Source organism: Equus asinus, chromosome 2 (assembly GCF_041296235.1).
Source record: "Equus asinus isolate D_3611 breed Donkey chromosome 2, EquAss-T2T_v2, whole genome shotgun sequence".
Taxonomy (NCBI): Eukaryota; Metazoa; Chordata; class Mammalia; order Perissodactyla; family Equidae; genus Equus; species Equus asinus.
This window is the reverse complement of record NC_091791.1, coordinates 39417728-39436910: the sequence shown is the minus strand read 5'-3', so window position 1 is coordinate 39436910 and position 19183 is coordinate 39417728. Positions and strand designations below refer to the sequence as shown.

Sequence of the window (19183 nt, the reverse complement as noted above, 5' to 3'; positions counted from 1 at the left end):
ATCATAAAAGGGAATAGGAATAAACTAAAAAACATAATTTCCCTTGTACCAAACATCAGTATCCATAATGCTACATACAGTTCTGTTCACTTGAAAATGAAAAACTATATAACAATTTCAGAAGGGACAGAGATAGATGACTAAAGTGACTCAAGGTATGAAGGGTATTCATATGAAAAGCAACTAAAAAGTAGTGCTCTTGGGGCTGGCCCTGTGGCCGAGCAGTTAAGTTCGCGCACTCCGCCGCAGGTGGCTCAGTGTTTCGTTGGTTCGAATCCTGGGCGCGGACATGGCACTGCTCATCAAACCACGCTGAGACAGCGTCCCACATGCCACAACTAGAAGGACCCACAACGAAGAATATACAACTATGTACTGGGGGGCTTTGGGAGGAAATAAAAGGAAAAAAAATAATAAAATCTTTAAAAAAAAAAAAGTAGGGTGCTTCTTCAATAGGCAAAGAAATAGATAAAAGGTTGATGAGCTTGAAGATGGTAAAATCATGATGAGTAAATATGGTGAACCTGGACTTGCAACAAATTGCAGAACTTGCTGGCAACTCCTGAAGCCTGGAAGAGATCGTGTGGGCTTATTTGTAAAACAGCCTTCTCTGTTCAGGATTCTCAAATCCTTCAACAATCCTCCACCAACTGCATGTCCAACAACTCAATTCTGTTCTGACACTATCTATCTGGAGTTAGCATCAGATCCCACAAGTTAAAGAGTTTAGTCCCACAAGACTGCCCCCACTTCAGAAGCCAATCAAAAGAAGTACAGACCACCTGTACTTCTGACTGACCAGCTAGAATTTGGGGTTCTCATGACCTCCTCCTCAGGTTTGATCATTTGCTGGAATGGCGCTCAGAACCGTTTACTCTCGTTTACTGGTTTATTACAAAGTGAACAGCCAGATGAAAAGGTGCAGAGGGCAAGGTCCAGAAGGGTCCTGAGTTCCAAGCCTCTGTCCCTGTGGAGTTGGGGTATGCCACCCTCGCAGCACATGGATGCATTCGCCAACCCAGAAGCTCTCTGAACCGGGTTGTTCAAGAGTTTTTATAGAGCTCAATCTCCAACCCCACTTCTTTCGCCTTCCAGAATGTCAGTGAGTGGAGCTGAAAGTTCCAACCCTCTAATCACTTGGTCTTTCTGATGACCAGCCCCATCCTGAGACTATCTAGGGGAACACCCTAAGTTACCTCATTAGCATAAACTCCAGTGTGCTCAAAAGGGCTCCTCGTGAACAACAAAAGACACTCCTATCACTCAGGAAATTCCAACAGTTTTAGGAGTGTCATGCCAGGAGCCAGGAACAAAGACCAAATATATCTATCTATCTATCTATCTATCTATCTATCTATATATATATTTTTTAAGATTTTATTTTTTCCTTTTTCTCCCATAGCCCCCCGGTACATAGTGGTATATTCTTCATTGTGGGTCCTTCTAGTTGTGGCATGTGGGATGCTGCCTCAGTGTGGTTTGATGAGCAGTGCCATGTCTGCGCCCAGGATTCGAACCAATGAAACACTGGGCCGCCTGCAGCAGAGCGTGCGAACTTAACCACTTGGCCACGGGGCCAGCCCCCAAATATATTTTTTATTATACCACAAGTATGTTAATGTTAAAGTTTCTACTGAAATATTGAGATAAAATAAATGTGAAAGTCTGCTGTGATGGGCCAGATGACCATCTTCAGAATTTATGCACAAAAAACCCCATGTCAGAGATCTTGGGCTCCTCACCCAGCTTTGAAAACACAAAAGGGCTGGGAGAGAAGAGATTAAAAAGAGGATTTTTCTAAGACAATTTCTTTAGAAATGTGGGATGCACCCACCCCACCTCAAGCTTAGAAAAAAAGAGGGTGTCAAAACTATTGAAGGGCCTAGAGGGAACTCTGCAATTGAAAACACAGTGGAGTGGAATCTGACTCCAGGCCCAGGGAATCAGAAGAGAGGCTGGCAAATGACTTTGACTTTGGCACAACGGAGAGCTGCATCCTCCCATGAATGGTAACTGCAACAGCCCCCACCTCCCACCTGCACCCCCGCCAAATGGTGACTCAAAGGGATCAAGAGAGTTTCCCAAGGGCCAGTTGCAGCCCTTGAGGAAGAAAGAGCTGCCTGGAGCCATTACAGTCCTACCTAAGCGAGTCTCCTGACAGGGGAAATGGTTCTCTAACAGCAAGGTCCAAAACCACTACAGAACGAGGAACTGAGGGCGTAGCACCAGGCAGAAGGGAAGTACTACATGCCTCACAGATGTTGTGCCTAGAAGGGATCAGCCAAAAAAAAAAAAAAAAAAAATGCAATCAACCACTAGATAAACAGTTGACAAGTGTACATACCAAGTAAGATTGTGCCCCATTCTCCTAATCCCCTCTCCTACTGAGCCAGGCCCTAGAGGAATTAAAAAAAAAAAAAATTGCAGCAAGTTGGGAAAGAAGAAACATTAGGCTAGAGAAGAGGGAAGGATCACGGCTGCCTCTCCCACTACAAACAGCCAGCTTTACAGTGGCCCTGCCTGGGGAAGAGGTAGGAATGGACATTAAGTTGGATTCTAAGTTTTTATTACTTGTATAGGTTAGATATTCTAATTTCTGAATTGAAACTGTATTTGTGACTTGAAGTGACCATAGGACCATCTGTTACCCAAGAATGAACAGAAAGCCGTGGGACCCGTCCAAGTTTTCATCCGGAGATAATAATCCTGGGCTATCCCCCACTGAACAAGTTTTAAAGGGAGAATAGGAGATGAAAAGAGAAGTTGCAGTTTTAGTACATTCTGCGAGTGATGTTTGCTCAACATACTATATACACAAAAGCAAGTATAAGTTGGGGCTGGCCCCGTGGCCGAGTGGTTAAGTTCGCTCGCTCCGCTGCAGGCGGCCCAGTGTTTCGTTGGTTCGAATCCTGGGCGCGGACATGGCACTGCTCATCGGACCACGCTGAGGCGGCATCCCACATGCCACAGCTAGAAGAACCCACAATGAAGAATACACAACTATGTACCGGGGGGGCTTTGGGGAGAAAAAGGAAAAAATAAAATCTTTAAAAAAAAAAAAGCAAGTATAAGTTGATAGCACCTAAAAAACATCTATGGCACTCATCTGCAGAGGCAATACTAATTTAAGAATAAATAGATTTGAGAAAAGTTTAGATCAATTCATGGATAATATCAAATAGGTTATTAAGAGAAGAGGGAATATTTGGAAGATGCTGTTATACTTTGGGGCTAACAAGACATCCATGATCTCCCACCAACTTCTTTTCGTTATGGTGTCATACTTACAAAGACACAAAAGATCAACTTCAATGTTTTAAAGCTGTGCATATCGTAATTGACCATAACCACTATATACCAAGATAGAATAATCTATCATGACTATTACTTCATTGACCAAGGCATTTTAAACAAGACTCTACAAAGATGATGATAGACGTATACAGCTTATCCACTAAAGGTTATTATTGATCTTCCCTTTAAGTTATCCTTTATCTTACATGGCCTGAGACAAGAGCAGTTTAGAAACAAGAATGGGGACAACCTATCCCTGCCTTAAAGAACTTGCAAAAGTTAACTATAAATAATTTATTTGGTTAAGTCTGCACTACTTAGTCATAGTTGAGTAAACTATTATGTCATTTATAAAATGACATAAAAAGAACAATTTACATTTGTTGTATAGCACTATGGACTTTCTTTTCACAACTATTACTGTATTTAAGCCTCAGCATCTAGTGAAGAAAACAGAGAAGGGGGATGGCCATCTCTTGTTTCTTTTCTGCCCAGCATCCATGCCCTTTCCTTTAGGCAACAGCATCTGAGTTTTCCTTTGGGCATCTTAGCCATTCTCAGTTCACGTGCCTTGGGAACCTACAGGCCCTGGAGAAGCCTGGCCAATTAGAGACACAATGATTCCTTCAGAGACTTATGAAACAGGCAAGAGTGATAAGAGTCAGCCCTGGGACATTTGTTGGAACAATTGGGAAGAAGTGCCTTCTCTGCATGGGGTTCCAAGTCATAGAATGGACACAAAGAGCTGCTGGTGGCCATTTTTTCTCCCCTTAGGAGAGCCTCCCCTTAAAATGAAGTCAACCCAGGAAAGAGAAGGAGTGAGAGGTAGAGAAATACATATTTCTGAAATTGTGTAAACATCTGAATTCAGCTATATCTAAATTCCATCCCTGGGATTCTCTGTTAAGTAAATAAATGAATTAGCTTTTTGCTTTTAATCACACTGAATTTGATTTCTGTCACTTGCAACCAAAACTCCTGACTAATTTTTTAAAGCATTGTTAGTCTTGTCTTATAAATATGGCTCAGAGCTTATATGATTGTCCAAGATCATGCAGTAATATGTGGGTGAGCCAGGATGCAAACCCAAAGCTGTCAAACTCCCCTTCTGTAGCTCTTCTCAGTTCCTCAGCTTGGCTCTCTACTCTACACAGTTATACCACCAAAGTTTTACAGGCCTAAACAAATGCATTTTTCTCTCTTTCTGCACAAACACTCAAATAATCAGATGGGCTAGCAGCCATGTCAGAAGCGGGAGGATCAGGAGAATGAATTTGTAACTTAAAAGCAGACAAATGAAGAGTTCTCACTAAAGTAATTTTGTCAAAACTGACTAGTACCAAATCAATCATCAGTTCCTCTAATGCTAAAAGTTCTAGAAGACTATGAAATTGAAGGATTGCCAGCCACAAGAACATAGTAGAAATAAAGATCCAAGTAATCATATTGGCTCCATTCCTGTTGGTAAGCTAATTGAATCACCCACACACTACATTTTTTTCTTGAAGAACTGTAATACAGTAAATGTTTAGTATCAAATTTTTCAGTTATCTAAAATGAATGTCTGCTAAGATTATTGGATAGTATAAATGTTTTAAATGCAACAAAGAAACCCATCAGTCAAGGATTAAAGAGGACATGTCTCTAATTCATCAATAAAACATGTGTTCTATCTCACACTGCTGATAGGAGTATTAATTAGTTCAATATTTCAAAGTGATATCTGGCAATATTTATCAAAAGTTTAAATGAACTTAACTTCTGACACAATGCTCCTACATTTAGGAATTTGCCATGTAGTAACACTCCCCCAGTGCTCAGATATGTTTGTATAAGAGTGCATTTGCATTATTTCTAACTGCAAACACATTGGAATACTTTTCCATTAGCAGGGAATCCACTGGATAAATTATGATACATTCAGCTTCCAATTTAATATAGCAGATTGAACACACATGTTTATCTCTGATCCCTCATAAAATGCCAGTGATGGTAACAGAATAAAAAAGAAAGAAGCAGGGCCGGCCCAGTGGTGTAGTAGTTAAGTTCGTGTACTCTGCTTCAGCAGCCCAGGGGTCACAGGTTCAGATCTTGGGCCCAGACCTACACACCACTCATCAAGCCATGCTGTGGTGGCATCCCACATACAAAATAGAGGGAGAATGGCACAGATGTTAGCTTAGGGCCAATCTTCCTCACCAGAAAGAAAGAAAGAAAGAAGCCACAAAGATAAAGAGAACAGGAGAGAAGATGACAGCATTTAAAAGATGTGAACCAAATTTTGAAAGCTGGGAAGTAAATGAACAGATGGGATACGACTTGGCAAAACAGAGAACACTGAAACCTAACCCAACAAAGAAGGAATACAACAAGAAGTAAGCCAACTGCAGAATCACAGAAAGATTCAAGGATGGAGGAACAGAGGACTTCTAAAGGCAGCAAGTGTGGGATAGAGTTAAAATAGGAAGATTGATGGAAAGTCTTTCAAAGTTCTTGTTCCCCGGATAATTAGCCTTCCCTTCCCTGGAAGAAAAGTGGTATTTACTCTGTGGAAAAGCTACCCACTATGTTACTGAGGAGAGCAGATACAGCCAGGGGTAGAGCATGAAGGACAGGCGCCATATGAAATCAGGGGGATTACATGAAAAGCATACAGAATGGTGAAACTCCCTATCCCAAAACCCTGGCCCCACTGACTTCCAGAACACTAGCAGCCAAGCTTCTAACCTTTGGGCAAAAGATTGAGATACAGCTTTGTAGAAACTGACCAAACTGAGAGACAAGGTACTAACAGCTGAGAGATGTAGGAACTACATCCAACAAAACTGCTGGATCCAAAGCTGCTCATGCACAATGAAGCCCACCAATTCACAAAGCCTCCCACCTAATCAGCTTTTTAGTGTCCCATTCTTAAATGAATAGGCCACCAAAGATCACCAGATACTTAAAAACCTCTAATATAAAAGCTGAGATGGGGGGTTCAGGAGGGGAGGGAAATGACCTCAGAGGAAACAAGGATAACTCAAGACATGAAAAAAAAGAAGGGAAAGAAAGCTTTGAAAGAAAAAACTATAGTTAATATCTTCAGAGTTAACGATAGTGCATAAGTGAAACAAGAAAAGAAGGCTATAAAAAAGAAACAGGAACAAGAAAGGAAGTCTTGCAGGGCTGGCCTGGTGGCATAGTGGTTAAGTTTGCATGCTCTGCTTTGGTGGCCCAGGGTTCACAGGTTCAGATCCTGGGCATGGACCTAGCACTACTCATCAAGCCATGTTGTGATGGCATCCCACATAAAATAGAGGAAGATTGGCACAGATGTTAGCTCAGCGACAATCTTCCTCATAAAAATAAATAAATAATAAAATAATAAAAAAAATAAAGAAGGATATCTTGGAATTACAAATATGATAGTGGAGGGGCCGGCCCTGTGGCCAGGTGGTTAATTTCGCGCGCTCCGCTGCAGCAGCCCAGGGTTCGGATCCTGGGCGCGGACATGGCACTGCTTGTCAGGCCATGTTGAGGCGGCATCCCATATGCCACAACTAGAAGGACCTGCAACTAAGATATACAACTATGTACCAGGGGGGATTTGGGGAGATAAAGCAGGGAAAAGAAAAAAAAAGATTGGCCACAGTTGTTAGCTCAGGTGCCAATCTTTAAAAAGAAAAAAAAAAAATGATAGTGGACATTTAAGATTTAATAGAAGGATTGGAAGATAAAGTTGAAGATATATCCCAGAAGATAGACAAAAACACAAAGATATAGAATATTAGAGGGAAGAAATAAGAAAATTATTGGATTAGTTCAGGAGATCCAACATTCAAGTAATAAGTGTCCCCAAAACAGACAAAACAGGAGGAAATACACAATGAAAGAAACACTATAAAAACATACTCCACATTTGAATGTCCAAGAAAATTAATGAAAAAACCTAGAACCCCCAATCTCATACTATTCACAAAAATCAATTTCAGGTGTATTATACAACTAAATACGATAGGCAAAACAACTGAGCTTTAAGAAGATAATATCTTCATGAGTTAGAGGTAGGGAAAGAATTCTAAAACAGGGCTCAAAAAGCCCTAATCACATCGTCCCATTTGCAACAACATGGATGGACATTGAGGGTGTTATGTTAAGCTAAAGAAGCCAGACAGAGAAAGACAAACACCACGTGATTTCACTCATATGTGGAAGATAAACAAACACATGGATAAAGAGAACAGATTAGTGGTTAGCAGAGGGGAAGTGGGTTGGGGAGCGGGCAAAAGGGATAAAGGGGCACATATGTACGGTGACGGATAAAAACCAGGCTATTGGTGGTGAGCACATCTCTACAGAAACTGATATTCAATAATGTACACCTGAAATTACATGATGTTATAAACCAATACGACCTCAATAAAACAATTTTTTTAAAGAAGCCTTAACATAAGGGGAAGAACATTGTTACATCTGACTGCATTAAAATTAGTAACTTGTGTTCATAGAAGGACATTATTAAAAGATTAAAAAGACTAGACAGAGAGTGGAAGATATATCTGTAACATATATAACCAACAAAGGGTTCCTATCAAGAATATAAAAGGAACGCCTATCAGTCAACATGATTAATAGGATAATCCAACAGAAAAAGGACTTGACAGGTGATCCACACAAACGGAAATCCAATGGCCAATCAAAGAAATACAAATTAAAACACAATGAGAGAAATGTGAGCCCTAATGTAAACTATGACCTTTAATTAATAGTAATAATAATGTATCAATCCTGGTTCTCCAGTTATAACAAATATACCACACCAAAGCAAGATGTTAATAACAGGGGAGAGTGTAGGGGATGAGGGAGAGAACACATGGAAACTCTGTTCATTCAACGTGTTCAATTTTTTCGTAAACCTAAAACTGCTCTAAGAAACAAAGTCTATTAATTAAACAGACATACACACAAACACACACACACACCAGATTGACAAAAAAATTTTAAAAGATTGGCGATACCAGGTGTTGGCAAGGAAGCAGAGCAACGAGAACTCTCATATACTATTAGTGGAAGTGTAATTTGGTACAATTATTTTGGAAAACCACTGGGCACTATCTCATAAAGTTAAAGGTGGGCATTCCACATGACCTCTCCTAAATATATACCAACAGAAATGCATACACAAGTGCACCAGAGCACATGTATTCCGAGAGTGTTTATGGAGGCATCCTTTGTAGAAATCCCAAACTGGAAAAGCCCAAATGTCTATCAATATGAGTAATTTGAACACAGGAATATCATGTAGTGGTGAAAATGAAAGAACGACAGCTACATGAACCCACATCGATGAAACTCACAAACACAATAATGATTGAAAAAAAACAAGTCCCTGGGGGCTGGCCCCGTGGCCGAGTGGTTAAGTTCGCACGCTCCGCTGCAGGCGGCCCAGTGTTTCATTGGTTCGAATCCTGGGCGCGGACATGGCACTGCTCATCACACCACGCTGAGGCGGCGTCCCACATGCCGCAACTAGAAGGACCCACAATGAAGAATATACAACTATGTACCAGGGGGCCTTGGGGAGAAAAAGGAAAAAATAAAATCTTTAAAAAAAAAAAAAACAAGTCCCTGAATAATACAAACAGTCATGTTCCATCCTCATAAATTTCATAAACTTAAAACTAAACTATATTACTTAGGGATGTCGTAAATGTAAAGGGTAAACATTTAAAGAAAAACAAGGAAGTGAAGTCCACAAAACATAGGATAGTGGTTACCCAGTGGGGGGAGGGAAATGTGATCAGAAAGAGACACACAAGGAGTTGGAGGGGGTGTCTTCTAAGATATTGGCAATGTTCTATTTCTTAATCTGGGTGGGAGTCACATAGAAGGAAGAAACAAAAAAGAGCAAAACCCTTTGAAAACGTAACTAGCTCCTCTGGTTTTCTAACTCTTGGTCATCTGCATTCTCCAGATCAGGCATTCTCATGGCAGCCAAGTTACAATATCAATAAGCAAAGTCCTAGGGCCAGAAAAGACTAGCTCCCTCACATGCTTTCATTGAATTCTACAAAATGTTCGACTCTCTACCTTCACAAAGGGTCCACAGGAGAGCTCTCTTGTTGAACCAACGTTGTAAGGTGAAGGTAGTTGGCAGTGATGTTGGAAAGGCACCAACAAGACTCTGACAGTTAAATGTTTTGTTGAAAGGAAAGAGACATGATCAATTCCAAGCAAAAGTTTTCTAAGTGAGTTAAGTATATTTTATGCCAATAGCAAGAAATTTAGGAACTGTTTTTAACCTGATTGGTGATATTAAGACATTTGAAAGTGAAAATGTACATACAGGAAAAAGAGTGTGATTGAAGATGGGTAAATACACAAAAGAAATAAAATAATAACAAATAAATAAATAGCATAATATACAATAAAAGAGGGGCTGTGCATAGACCCACTTTGATAGCGTACCGGAAACTAGGGGCTATGATCAAGCCAATCAAAGAAAAAGGTGTCCTGAAACAAGCAAAACAATTACAAATTACAACAATTATCCACAAATTATGAACTACCACAACATTAAAGAATGTTTCTGATTGATTCTTACCTCTGTAATGGTGAATACACAGTCCTCGGGCTAAGAAAACAAAGGGGCAGACTTTACTTCTCTCCTTCCTCACCCAGTAAGAGAATGAGTCACTCTCTTAGGAACGTTGACCTCACAGCAGCACAGAGAAATCCACATAAAGGCCCCTTGCCCCACCTGTCCACATTCTCTGGGTCATTGGGTACAGGAAAATCCCATGAAGGCCAACTCTGATCCCACCCCTTGCCCAGTTTCTCTGGAGTTTGGATTTTGGGAGGGAAGCCAGTCCATCAGTGTAAAATGCATCAAGACACATGTAGAATATAAGAACCACAGATGTAGAGCGTTCTAGAAGAGACCCTAGGAATCAATGAGGTCACGAATGCGGGGTGAACTGGCACCCAGGGCCAAATACAGTTTATCAGCATGTGCTGTTTGGCCCTTATGGTGATTTTTAGAAATTAGAACAGGTTCCAACGTTTGAAAATTGGATAATTTCCCATAAAAATCCAGATTTCTTGGTTTGCTTTAAAAATCTGGAGATTCTGACAACTCTGGGCCCCAACCCTGCCTGGCAAGGGCACTGGGCCTCTACACTTAGTACACTCCCTGATGGGCTCTTGATAGAGCTCAAGACCCTCATTTTGCAGAGGGGAAAACTATTGCTCAGCAAAGTGACTCACAGAGGTCACACAGTACCTAGAAACAGCAATGAGAGGAGAACAGAGGCCAGTAGACCCTTCACTACACAACACTGGAGACAGAAAGGTTGGGCCATTCTCCAGACATTGTCCAACTTGCCGACACCTTCATCCCGGATGCTCAGAGCAGTCTAGTCATGCAACCTACAGAGCAAGGCTTTGACATGGAGCCTGGCCCAGCTGCATGGAGCCCAGGAACTCAGATCCCTTTTGAATGAGCTGAGAAAAGCCACAGCTCGGAGGGCCCCTGGTGGTTCTAAGCTTACAATACCCCTCTACTTGCCGGATAGGAGGTAAACTCCTTTCACGGTCGCAGCTGAGTGTCAGGGAGGTCTAGCACTGAATCCCCAGGAAGTTCTGACACTGAGCCTTTGCAGCCGGGCAGGGAGAGGAAGTGAAGCAGAGGAGGCCTGCGTGCCTGCTCCTCCAGTCTGCACTTCAGTTAAAGAATATCGACGCTCTGGGTCAGCAAGGAATTAACTTAGTCACACACTACATTGATAAACACTTCCTCCTTGGCTCAAGATAACATAAGGCTTCTTCGGTTTTATTTATTTATTCTTAAAGAATACAGGTAGAAACAAAGATATTCAGAGGTTAACATGTACTATTTATACCAATAAGAGATGAACACTCTTCTTAAATCAAACTATTGTGTATTGCATTTTTGTATCAAATTTCTGAAAACTCAAAGACCAGGACTTTTCAGCTGAAGTAGAAAAACAAAATGGTGCAGGAGGGGTAACGGGAAAGCACAGAGAGGAAATTCCACAAGGTACAGGGAAAAGAGCACCGATTTACGGCCTGAGGAGCTCAGATCTCCCTAGGGCTACACAGCTGGTTAGAGGCAGAACGGAATTAAATTCGCATCTCCTGACTCCTAAGCTAGCATGCATCCTACTACATGCTATTGCTATCCTGTGTGCAATTATTGACTTAAGAATTGGAAGGGTGTAGACATCAGAAAGAGAAAGAAAACCCAAAATGATTTCATTAAGAGCATGTTGTTCTTAATTAAAGAAGACCCTTTCTACTAAGATAAAGTAACTCATAACTTTCTAATAAAATATCTAATAACTAACATTTTTCTATTGAAATGAGGACTCTCTTTTACGTATGGATGTTAACTATGTATTTACTGCCCTGAAACTGTAAATTATAAGGGCACACAGACTGCATAAGATAAAGTTAGAAGTAGGAACAATTTTTATTTTATCTATGTCTGTACTATTTGAAAATTTAACAAGAAACAAGTATTACCGTTATAATTAGTAAAAATAAAGATAGTAACATTTCTAGTTCAACTGACTGAGATTAATCACATTAGTTACGATCTCTCATGTATAAACAACTGGTTGAAGTCTAAGTACTGACAATGAAAGTTGTTCCAGACACATAGTTATGTGAACAAATTAAGTTGCAAAATTATGTATGGTCTACCTCATTTTTATCAAATATATATAATTCATAAAACATCTACAAAACATCTGGAACATTACTTTTTAAAAGGTTAAGATATAAAAAGGAAAGACTACGGCAAAGGTCTAAAATGGAACTCGGGAGGATGTTAATACTGATCAAATCAATCCACTTCCTATGGGGAGGCCACAAAAGTTGGCCTTAAGATTTCTGGCACATAGACTATAAAGGAAAACCCAGCCAGTAACATAATTTGTAATGTCTATAAGGTAAAGACAAACCAAGTGGACTAAAGCTAGACCATTTTCCCAACAGTAAAAGCAGTGAAGACTTACATAGTACTGACCATATGCCTGGGCACCTCTCGTTTAATCTTCTCAGCAATGATCCAAGGGAGTTCTAAAGCTATCAGCACTACTTCACAGATGGAGAAACGGAGGCACACGGAAGTTAATGACTCACCAAAGGTCACAGGTGTTTAAACTCTGCCTGGTGGGCTGGCTCCAGAGTCCCTACAAATTCCATTTGAGGCTGGAATTCAGACAGAGCAACTGTGAACCACTACACTACCTCCTCAATTCCACAAAGTGATGTAAGACTAACATCCTCAATAGCATTTTTACAGCAGGTACTATGACACGTTTTGGAGGGCTTTTTAGATTGGGCTGTAAATGTAAAGATGGGTGGAAGGCAGCACTGTTTATCAGACCATATCAATCCCCTGGTTAAAACTCTCCAATGGTTTCTTCATTGCCTTGAGAATACCACCTAACCTCCTTATAACCCACAAGGCCTTGAATGATATGACCTTCTTCAAATCTTCAAATGTCACCTCTTAACATTCTTCTCTCAGTCATGGTAGAGCAGCTTCCCATGCCTTCTTTCTGTTCTGTGAACACGCCAAACTCATTTCCACCTCAGGGCCTTTGTACTTGCTCTTTCCTGGCTGGAATGCTCCCTCCTATCTTCATACAGCTGGCTCCTTCCTGTCATTCGGATCTTAGGCCAAATGTCTCTTTCAAAGAGAGCTCTTCCTCACCATAATAATTTGCGATGCCACCTATTCCCATAGTAACTCTCTATTAAATTAGGCTATTTCATTTTCTTTGGAGCACATTTATCACTATTGGAAGTTGTCACATTTATTAATTTACTTTATTGTCTTCACTACAAAACTTTATGCTCCATAAGGGAGGGAATCTTGCCTATCTTATTTCCTGTTGGATTCCCAGCCCCTAACATACAGCAGGCACCCAGTAAATATTTATTGAAATTGAAAAATTAATTGACTCATGAACTGAAGATAATCTGATCCTCACCATGTTGCTTTTCATTTCAGTTACCTAGGTTGTCTACTCAAACGGCCCAGAGTCAAGTGCTTGAAAGCCCTGCCTCAGCCAGGAGAGTGAGTATAGGGGGTACCCAGCCTGTACAACCATCACTCGATGCTGGAATTCAGGCAAGAGTGAGGTCACAGAAATATTGCTGGTACTGAGAACTAGATCCCACATGCCTGCACCAGCTGATGGGCACTGCTCCTGAGCAGAATTCAGCAGTTTGCCCAGGAGTTTGCAGCATTTCAGAGCCGAGCACTGGAGGGCTATCAAAAATGTGTCAAGTGCCTTGAGCCCTTGGGATTAGAGAAGCAAATAAACATCAGCCATCTTGGCTGGACATTTGCCAGGCATCGATAAAGTCAACGCCCTTCCATAAGGAGGATGCATTGAAGTTTCCAGCTGCCAAATACACTGGTTGCCAGACTGAAGTCAACACGATGCTTATAAATATTAATTCGGCAGAAGATCAGGAATTCCCTGACTTCACATCAACTAGGCCTCCATCTGTCCAAAGAAGCCAGCAGTCGGCTTTCTCTCATCGCTTCGTCAAAGATTGAAAAGATGAGGAGCAACAGTGACAGGCAAAGCTTGCAGGGAACGTGCGCTCTACCCACAATCACAACTATAATCTGAGGTCAGGGTCAGGGGTTCCTATTTGGTAATAAGCGCCTTGTCAAAACAGACAAGCGCTTAGTTCATTTCTCTCCGTGAATGTTCTCAAAAGCAGCCCTGTGTTGTTTAAAACAACAGGCATAAAAGAGGATAAGGCAACACGCTCTTTGCATAACAAATCTTACTAAATTATAAATATATCAAACAACTAATTTCTTAAGGAACTGGCTTCTTTTTTTTTTACATTCCTTTCCTTTGACATTAAATATGTAGGTCCCTGATTAGCCTCATGATGTAAACATAGCCTTGTTTTATTTGAAAAGGATTTAAAAATAAGGTGATGACTTGCTTTGGCCAAAAAAATGAAAACTCATAAACAATTAATGTAATGCCATCTAATTACCATAGTTACTACCTCAGTCCTACTTAGAATGATAAAAGGTCCCTAGAAAATCGCATTAACCTGGGAAGGACCTCTCTTAATGGCTCTCTGCCTTCTCGTGTGGATGCACAGTGATGAAGTAGATGAAACTTGAAGTGATTTCACACCGTGGGGATAGAGAGAGGAGGAAAAGTACAGTAAATGCCTAGAGCACATGGATTTCTAGATGTGCCCAGAGAAGGAAGAGACACAAACAGGTGAGTCATAGGCAGTGACCTGAAAAAGACCGTGGGGCCAGACGGGTCAGGAAGGGTGGGCGTGTTCTTAGTAATGGGAGAAGACAAGCCCACCAGCAGATTGAGAAGAGACTGGAGGAAAGGTGCCTGCAGCAGAGTTTGCAATTGTCCCCAAACGAGGTGGGTCACTAAGGCCTGTGCTGGACTGGGGCTACAGCGAGGGAAAGCCATGGCAGGCCTGGGAAAAGGCTATGGAGGAAGGCTGGAAGCGAGGGAGGCAGGTGACGGAAAGCCAAAACCCACAGAGAGCGACTGCTTCCCTTTTGAGAAGTCTGTGAGAAAAGTGAGCGCAAGGAAGAAATGTTGAGATGAAATGAACAGTGATGTCTCATCCAGATGTAATATGATCAAGAAATAGAATTACTCTTGTGCCTCCCTGATGCACAATTTCTCATCAGCTTCAACTCTTTCCATCTTGATGAGGCTGCAAATGTAGTCATCAGATCTCACCACTCTTGCTCATATCCACATACAACCAGCACAAGTCCTGACAGCTCAGGTTTGGACCGTTCCAACAGTCTCTTTGACTTTGCTTCAAATTCTTGGCCATCAAACTAGGCAGCCAGAATCATCATGTCAAAATAAAACAAACCAAAAAAGTGATCCCACAAAAGGTCACTGATAATCAACTAAAACGGTCAATGACGTGTAAAGAGGTCCTTAACTCATCGTGGTTTCCCTTTTCCTTTGCTATCACCTGTCTCTCGGTTCCTCACTCTCTCTATCCCTAAAAACAAGCATACTGTCTAACTCAGTCTTTAAACCTGCACATGATCAAATATAATAATTAAAGAAGAAAAGGATGGGGCCAGCCCGGTGGTGTAGAGGTTAAGTTCATGCGCTTTGCTTTGGCAGCCAGTGTTTGCTGGTTCAGATTCCAAGCGCAGACCCACGCACCTCCTATCAAGCCATGCTCTGGCAGTCATGCCACATATAAAGTAGAGAAAGATGGGCACAGATGTTAGCTCAGGGCCAGTCTTCCTCAGCAAAAAGAGGAGGACTGGCAGCAGATGTTAGCTCAGGGCTAATCTTCCTGAAAAGGAAAAAAAAAGAATAAATTATATCATTGTAAATTGGACAACCTTTATTTTCATAAAGGTAGTAATTCACTCCATGAAAGGATTTCTTTCAGCTCTTTTTTGATTTTTTTTTTCTGAGGAAGACTGGCCCTGAGCAAACATCTGTGCCAATCTTTCTCCACTTTATATGCGGATTGCTGCCACAGCATGGCTGAGGAGTGGTGTAGGTCTGTGCCCAGGATCCAGGCCCACAAACCCAGGCCGCTGAAGCAGAGCATGCTGAACTTAAGCACTACGCCGTGGGGCTGGCCCCCTCTTTTAGCTCTTTTTGAATTGGTACATATGGAACCTTTACTGCTTTTTAAGCTGACCTTAGATACTTGTTGAAACTCTTTGGAAAATTACAGAATATATAATTTTACAGAATAGGAAGAAAGTACCCTTCCCTTTCATTTATAATCAACTAAGATGGCCAGCCAAAACCTTGGTGAGCAAACATACCTAAAAAGGAGATTTCTTTGCGCTAAAATGGGAATGGGGGAGGAAGGTGGACCTAGGGCAGCTGAAAGCCACATGCGGAGACCCGGTTATAATAATTTCTCTCGTCCAATCCACTGCCAAGAAGCCCCGGTTCTGCTTCACTGGGCAGAGGAACGTGGGGCAGTTGGGCCTCGAGCATTGGAGCACCTGTGGACAGCCTCAATGTGGGGAGTGGCAACATGACAGTGACAGCATCAAGTTCAAAATCAACAAGTATGAGGACCCACGTGAAGGCTGCACAACCTGGGGCAAATGGGAGGTACCATCACCCTCTGAGTTGATATAGCTTGATTCTGAGTTTCAAGCGTTTTTTTTTTTGTTTTTTTTTTTGCTTGAAGAAGACCAGCCCTGACCTAACATCTGTGCCAATCTTCCTCCACTTTATATGTGGGTCACCATCACAGCACAGTGGTGTAGGTCCATGCCCGGGATCTGAACCTGTGAACCCCAGCCACGAAATGGAGTGTGCTGAATTTAACCACTATGCCATGGGGCTGGCCCCACAATCTTTTTTTTTTTTTAGGAAGATTAGCCCTGAGCTAACATCTGTCGCCAATCCTCCTCTTTTTGCTGAGGAAGACTGGCCCTGAGCTAACATCCGTGCCCATCTTCCTCTACTTTATATGTGGGACACCTACCACAGCATGGTGTGCCAAGCAGTGCCATGTTCGCACCCTGGATCCGAACCAGCGAACCCCAGGCTGCCAAAGCAGAACATGCTTTGGCATGCTTAACTGCTGTGCCACCAGGCCGGCCCCCATAACCCTTTTTAATTACAAGTGTTATACATGCTAAATGCAGAAAAAGGAGAGCAAAAAGACAATATAAAAATCATCTATATCCTATCACCCAATAGGCACTGTTTTTATTTGGAGTACATCCTTTGGAGAATTTTTTTTTCATATTACAAACGTGTGTAAATACATCTTTTTACAAACAAAACTGAGACTTCACACCCGTTACAATGGCTATTATCAAAAAACAAAAACAAAAACAGAAAATAACAAGTGTAAGCCAGGATTTGGAGAAATTAGAATGCTTGTGCATTGCTGGTGGGAACATAAAATGGTGCAGCCTCTGTGGAAAAGGGTATGGCGGTTCGTCAAAAATTTAAAAATAGAATTACCGTATGATCCAGCAGTTCCACTTCCGGGTGTAAACTCAAAAGAAGTGAAAGCAGGGACTCAAACAGATATTCGTACATCCAAGTTCACAGCAGCATTATCCACAACAGCCAACAGGGAGAAGCAACCCAAGTGTCCAGGTGAAGGGTAAACAAAATGTGGTATATATACATCACGGACTGTTATTCAGCCTTAAAAAGGAAGGAAATTCTGACATGCTACAATGGGGATGAACCTTGAAGACATGCTAAATGAAATAAGTCAGTCACAAAAGGACAAATATTGTATGATTCCATGTATATGTGAGGGACTCGGAATAGTCAAATTCATGGGGACAGAAAGTAGATTTGTGGTTGCCAGGTGCTGGGGGAATCGAGAATGAGGAGTTACTGTTTAATGGCTATGGAGTTTCAGTTTGAGATGACAAAAAAAGTTCTGGAGATGGTTGCACAACAATGTGAATGTACATAATGTCACAGAAATATACTCTTAAAAATGGTTAAAGTGGTAAATTTTATGTTATATATATTTTACCACAATTTTTAAAAACAGAAAACTATAATCATCCTATCTGTAACTTGCTCTTTTCACTTAATTTGACGCCATGAATGTTAATAAGTGTACTCTGTCTGATCATTCTAATGGTTGCAAAGGATTTGCTTGAATGAGTGTCCTGTAATTGATTGCACCAGTTCCCTATTGTCGGACAGTTGGGTTGCCTCTGATTTTTCTCTTCCAAAAAGATGTTGTACGATTACAATCAAGTGACATATCAGGTCCCACTATGTTCCTGATGACCCTTCTTTTGGACTCACTATGGTCATTCACAAATATTCTGAAAATCTTGCACTTCAGTCAGAGAACTTCCTATTTACTCACCATTAAAAACATTGATTAACTGCTTATACCTGTAATATATTAATAATTAATAACAAATATAATGATCACCACTTAATTTACAAAATATTTATGGAGTACTTATACACAAACTTACTATGGAGGGAAAAAAAGTTAGAAATGTTACTAATTGAACATGACACCATGGGCAATATTCAAAATACTTAAAAAGAGGCTGATAGAGCCACTGATGATGCAGAGAGGCTGGCTGAACAATGGGCCAGCTAGACCAGTGACACCACCTGACTAGTAGCCCTGACTAAGTCCAAAGAAACCCTTTAACCCAGGAGTATGTGGTTAAATGTGAGTTCTAAAGGAAAAGTTTCTGGAGAGACCCTATCTTTTGTTGATTGCACAAAGGAGGAGGAGTATATTTGGGAGAAGAGGAGCCAGACTCTGGACAGGCAAAGTTCCATATCCCTGTGGGACCTCAGAGTGGACAGCCCAGAGGCTGTGTCAGATAAACTGGTCCAGAGCACAGGAGGGAGATCTGGTGTCAGGTGTACACTTGGAGGTTGGGGCATGCCATTGGTCACTGAGATTGCAAAGAACAGAACTTTCAGACTTCTGTGGGTGTCGTCTGTTAATGGCAGATTCAGATTCAAATTCAGCAGGTCTGTAAGGGATTCCAATCCTGATCCCTGAGATTCACGTTTCTGATATGCTGGTCCACAGACCCCAATTTCAGCAGCAAGTTGTCCTGAGGGTGGGTGGAAGAGAAGAGAAAGTAGGACTTTGAGGAACCCCAATCTTTAAGAGAGAGTTATGAGAAGAGGAGGTTGCAAGGAAATTAAGAAAGATAAAAAGAAGTCCAGGAGAGCACAGGGTCACTGAGTTCAGAGATAAAAGGAATGACATTATCAACCCTCCTGATGGATCAGGTAAGACCTTAAGAAGAGGCACTGAGCCTGTCCTAGTGCACTCGGGGTCTCATAACAAAATACCAAAGACTGAGTAGCTTAAACTACAGACATTTATTTTCCCACAGTTCTAGAGG

At 41.4% G+C, this 19183-nt stretch overlaps 1 protein-coding gene across 6 annotated transcripts in view; it reads right to left on the bottom strand.

Moving 5' to 3' along the window:
- SLC16A12 (solute carrier family 16 member 12) overlaps window positions 1-19183 on the bottom strand; it is an 88041-nt gene that overhangs the window by 44649 nt on the left and 24209 nt on the right. Inside the window, exon 1 of one of the 6 annotated variants that reach the window (XM_070487474.1) lies at window positions 9881-10005. The exons of the other annotated variants lie outside the window; for them this stretch is intronic. The gene's annotated coding sequence lies outside the window, so the exon portion shown is untranslated. Of the gene's footprint in view, window positions 1-9880; window positions 10006-19183 lie in introns of those variants that run through there. 6 annotated transcript variants of the gene reach the window in all.